At 39.4% G+C, this 5982-nt stretch overlaps 1 pseudogene; it reads right to left on the bottom strand.

The window, feature by feature from the left end:
• Positions 1-336: 336 nt before the first annotated feature.
• Positions 337-5782, bottom strand: LOC111158790 (annotated as a pseudogene).
• Positions 5783-5982: the final 200 nt, after the last annotated feature.

Raw genomic sequence — 5982 nt, 5'->3', positions numbered from 1 at the left:
CTCAAGTTTAAAGAACCGGAATTCCTTTGCACGTTGGAATAGCCCAATCCTGGGGTTAGGGAAAAAAAAAAATCACTTCATGGTGACATCAGTCATCTTCAGGTACAATGAAAATATACACACAGAAAGAACGATGGTTGCTCTCAGGCTATTCCAGCTTCCAGATCAGTATTTCTTCACACGGATTTGTGGTATGCTGGCAGCTCATTCTTTGCAGAAGAAAATGGGAGGCAAGGATTCTCAGCCCTCATAAAAAGGGGGGATCACAATTATAGTAACTCATGAAAGTAGGATTCTTCGGTATTTAACAAAGTGAGAGTCGGAATGACCACACATTCAGAGTGATTCTCCACTGTGAAGCCTCTGAAGCCTAATGAGGGCTGAACTACACCTGAAAGCTCTGCCACATTCATTACACCCACAGGGTTTCTCTCCGGTGTGAATCCTCTGGTGCTGAATAAGATGGGCACTCCTGCTGAAGGCTTTCCCACAGTCTTTACAGGCATACGGTTTCTCTCCAGTGTGGTTTTTGTGTGTTTTATGAGCGTCGAGCTCTGGCTGAAAGCTTTACCGCATTCTCTGCACTTGTAGGGTTTTTCTCCAGTATGAGTTCTCTGGTGTCGAATAAGGGCTGATCGATCACTGAAGGCTTTCCCGCAGTCCTTACAGGCGTATGATTTCTCTCCAGTGTGAGTTCTCTGATGTTGATAGAGGTGTGAGCTCTGACTAAAGACCTTGCCACACTTGCTACATTCATAGGGTTTCTCTCCAGTGTGAATAAACTGATGGACAATTAGGGAAGAGTTGTGACTAAAGGCTTTCCCACATTCGCTGCATTCGTAGGGCTTCTCTCCAGTATGAATAAACTGATGTTCAACACGGGATGAGTTGTGACTAAAGGCTTTACCACATTCGTTACGTTCATAAGGTTTCTCACCGGTGTGAATTCGCTGATGTTGAATAAAGTGCGTTATTTGACTAAAAGCCTTCCCGCATTCACTACATTCATGGGGTTTCTCTCCAGTATGGATTCTCTGGTGTTGAATAAGAGAGACGTTATGATTAAAGGCTTTCCCACATTCCTTGCATGCATAGGGTTTCTCTCCAGTGTGAATTCTCTGATGTACTGTAAGGGCTGAGTAATTCCCAAAAGTTTTTCCACATTCACTACATTCATAAGGTTTCTCTCCATGTTCAGATCTCTGATGCGGAATAAATAGTGCATTCTGAATTAAGGCTCTTTCATGTACCTGCCCACCATGAACGCTCTGATGATGTTTGGCAAGGTGTGAGTTCCAGGTGTAGACTTTCCTATCATCATAAGTCTTCTCTCCAGTATTATTTTTCTGATGTTCCGTGCGGTGTATACCATGACCATAGGTCTTCCCATACTGATTACGTTCCATATTTTTTTCTCCTTTATGAACTGTACAATGTTGAACATAAACTGAATGATCACTGAGTATTTTACTACATACATTACCCTGAAGAGCTTTCTCATTTATGCTCTTTTTCTGATGCCTTATTAATTTTGAATTCTGTTTAAAGCTCTTTCCCTGAGCATCAGATGTATAAGGTCTCTCTTCTTCGGGGTGTCTTGATTGTATAACAAAGTCTGACTTCGACTAACATGTCTGCCAGATTCAATACATTTGGGGTTACTATTGGCCATAGAAGTTCTTTTCGTGAAGAGAACTGTTGCTTCTTTCCCGAGTCTATCTTGAGCATCCTCTTTGGTCTCTGCATATCCCCAGGCTTCCTTCAAACTGGAAGGAACATCAGCCCCTGTGCTTTTCTCCATATTTATCCCCTGGTATGATTCTTTTCCAGAAAATACCTCCTTTGGGTTTGACCTTCTGGTCTCCAAATCTGGAGAGGAAAAGTAAAAATGTTCCCTGTACTAGAAGAAGGAAATGACTCAAGTAGGAATGAGATAATAAAATTGCATACATACCATTAGTCACAAGTATAAGTCAAGTAGTCAACAGATAATTTATTGAACACCTATTACGGGCTAGGCACTGTGTTATATGCCAGGATTCAATGATAAACAAAGCAGATGTAGTACCTTTCTGAGATTTACAGTCTTTTGGGGAAAACAAGTATTAAATATTTTCAAGAATGATGAATGCTGTAAAATATGAGTGAGAGAGATTTCAAATGGAAACGATCGGTACCATACACTGGAATGATAGCTGCCCCTAGCTTTTGAACCACGAGAATGTTCCCTGGCTTCTGGTGCCACCACCACCAGCAGTCCCATGTTCCCTGTCTGGAGTTCACTCCTGCTAGGGTCATCCTTCATTGCCTCCCTCTTCCACTCCCACTGGCACAGCTCCCCAGTAACTCTCCTTGATTATGCCTGAGGGTGCTGTTGGATTTAGTAAAATCATTAGCCGTATTTTCCCTTGCTACCCTGTATGTTAGCATTTGCCAGAGACTTCCTTCAACTTTCCCTTTTTCCCTCTCTCTCTGGGCCTCCCAAAATACACACGTACATGCCCCAAGAAAAGACAAAGAGGGTCAAAGTTCAGGAGGATGCAGAAATTTTAGGAGGATCGGGGCTTAGTCTTACTACTAGTACTAGTTTAGCTTTCTTATGGGTAAACTATACATGACATTTTAATTGTTGTAAAGTTGCGACTTTGTAATTAGGGATCTTGTAAGTAGTTTTTCAGCCTGATGGAGGGTAAGACAAACAACACTGTGTTTTGCAAGCTGGACTATCTTCAAAGTAAACTCAGTATGTGGCTTTGAAAACCTTATATAATGTAGGAAAATGAAAGTTAAAAGAAGGCAACGTAAGTTAACTAGGGGGGAGAGATGGTAGCAGGGGACTAATCCACTACCATGTTAGCTAAAAAGAAGGAACTACCTGTTAAGTCCAATGGACATTCTTCAGGTCCTTACTTGACCTCTCTAGTGTCTATCACTATGCACACCTCCCCTCCTTAAAATGCTCTTTTCTGCGGGCTTCTCTGACAAGAACCTGACCTGGTTTCCTTCTACTCTGGCCAGCCTTTCCTAGTATCCTTTCTGGATTCCCTTTCCTTCATTTATTTTGATAAAATTTGTATAACATAACTCCACTCTCATTACTCATTATTAAGAATTATTGCTATTTTATTATTTTGACACCATTTCCCCCATGTGTTTTTTTTTTAAGTACACAAGTGATATGGATATATACAGATATAGACAGACAGACAGCAGACACTTAAATGTGTATGTTCATTGGGCTTCTAAGTTCTCTTGCAACTCTTTTCATGCCCTATTTCTCTCTTTTCATATTTCATCCACTCCCATGTCCTTAATTGCCCTGCATTCTTCTTTTCTGCATACAGAAATGTAAAGAAACATGGAGACTGACTAGTTACTTATATAATAAGAATCCTAAAAGGAAAGGAAGAATAAACAGATAAAATACTTATAGAAACAATAACCAGGAATTATAGAGAAATGAAAGTTAAGGAACTTCAATCGAAAGTTTTCCTAGAAAGTCAAGCAGGAAAAATATGAAAAGACACCACGTATTATAATAAAATCTAACAATATAAATTTTTATTTGGAACCTTGGGAGTTCCCTAGGCGGAATTTGAAACTGCCCTCCCCCATATATGGCAAGGAGAGATGGAAGGAAGAGGCAGACTACTGCAGGTTGGTAGGCATCAATTTTATAAGCAAGGGAACTTATATACTAGGTTCTCTTGAGCAGCTGCACCTCTGCACCTTCCCACCAGAATATTTAAAGTTTCTATACAGGCTTTAACTGGGTTCAGTCCACATGGTCTCAATAATACATTACTCTCTCAAGGCTGCATCCCCAAAATTACTCCTACTGTGGGAAATGCTGGGCAAAACATATATTTCCAAGGGCAGGGGAGGGGTTGAGGAGTCTCCCATTCCGTGGGTGTAGCTCACAGGTCAATTGGCAGTCACTTTTCATGACCCCTTACACAATAAATAGCAAGAAATTCTAAAAACTCCCAGATACAAAACTGATCGCATATAAAACAGAGTTCACTGCTAAATCCCCTGCATCAAAAACAGTGCCTGGCATTTTGTGGCCCTTTAATGAGTAATAATTGAATAAATAAACCTAATCATTCACTAGTAGTACTGACTATAGAAGAAAGTGTAATGATATTTTCAAATTGTAAAAGATTAAAAGTTTGAATCTAGAATTTTATATTTTAATTAAGTATCAAGCAAATGACTCAAAATAAGGCTACTCTTATGCATACAAGACCTTGGGAATTTTCTTGGAGGATGTATGTCCCAAGAAGGAAAAGAGTTCAGGAAGATGCTTTAGGATATAAAAGACAGTAAGGGCAAAAATAATTTAATAAAGGATTTGTTATCATCTTTAAGGAACAGAGGTAGTGAAACAGGGTGACGCCAACTACATGTACATAACAATTCCACTAAAATTTTAATACCAGTGAGGATGAGGTTGGGAAGTAGAAATGCACAAATAAAGTGACTAAGTTACTTGTCTTGAGTAGAGGGAAGATATACATAGTCACAAGTTAGATAAATAGATGGGTTGAGGGGAAGAAACGTAGGTGTGAGTTTTAACAAATTAAGTACAAGTACCATGAGGGTAAAAGTACATTTATAACATTCAAACCAGATCAAAAGAACTGATTTTTTGAAAATTTTTTAAAAAGATTTTACTTATTTTTGAGAGAGAGAGAGAGAACAAGCAGGGGGAGGGGCAGAAGGAGAGGGAGAAGTAGACTCCTCACTGAACAGGGATCCCAGGACCCTGGTATCATGACCTGAGCTGAAGGCAGACACTTAACCGACTGAGCTACCCAGTCACCCCAAGAACTGATAATTTAATGGAAACCCAGACAAGAGGAAAATGAGAAACAACAATAAAGTATGGTCAAGGGAAAACACAGAATAAGACCTGTTACATAACTTATTACAAAAAATGTAAATGAGTCAAACTCATCCATCAAAAGGCAGAGAATCTCTGTTTGAATTCTAAACAAAACCAAAAACTGGGGCACTTGGGTGGCTCAGTTGGTTAAGCATCTGCCTTCACCACAGGTCATGATCCCAGGGACTTGGCATTGAGCTCTGTGTTGGGCTTCCTGCTCAGCAGAGAGTCTACTTCTCCCTCTCCCTTTGTCCTCCCCTCACCCACTCCACTTGTGGTCTCTTTCTCTAAAATTAATTTTTTAAAAAACCAAACTAACACAAGCCCAAAGATGCAGCAATACGTTCTTTACAAAATATACATTGGAAACTAAGCAACACAGAAAAACGGAAAACGAAGTGGTGACAAAAGGATATGCCAGGCAAGTATGAACTAAAAGAATACCCACATAAAATGTTATTAATAGAATTAGATTCAAGCATCATAATGGACAAAAGAGGGATCTATATACTTGTAAAACTCATAAGGAGTATTGTATTTACCTACATTTCTGTTTCTTCCATGGTTCTTTCTTTTATGATGCTCTATGAGTCCTTTCTATAACTTTTTTTCAATCTTTTTTTTTTTTTTTTTTTTGATCGTTAGACTTTCGCTTCGCCATTCTTTAAGGGTAGATCTAAACTAAATTCTTTTAGTTACCATTCATCTGAGAATGTCTGGATTGTCTCTTCATTCCTGAAGGATATTTTCTTTCGATACTCAAGTCATGGTTGGCAATTTTTTCCCTTCAAACTGACAGCACTTGAAAATGGCTATTTTCATCTGGCCCTCATGGTTTTTGATGAGAAACTTCTTGTCATTCAAATTGCTGTGGCCCTGTAGGTAATGTGACATCTCTCCACTGCCTTCTTCTCAGTGTTGGCACTGTCAACTGCCTTTTCTCCTTCAGGTTGTGATCTTCCTGGTCTTATTATGATGGGTAATTTTGGATTGACTCCTGAAGATTTTGTCTGTTATATTAGAAGACTCAGGATCCTATTTAAATCTTCTGTTTTAGACCACTGTTACCCTGTTTAGGCTTAGCATACAGGTCT

Source organism: Enhydra lutris, unplaced genomic scaffold (genome assembly GCF_002288905.1).
Source record: "Enhydra lutris kenyoni isolate GAN:26980312 unplaced genomic scaffold, ASM228890v2 scaffoldscaffold63, whole genome shotgun sequence".
NCBI lineage: Eukaryota > Metazoa > Chordata > Mammalia > Carnivora > Mustelidae > Enhydra > Enhydra lutris.
The sequence above is the reverse complement of the archived record's forward strand: the minus strand, read 5'-3'. Positions and strand labels throughout refer to the sequence as shown.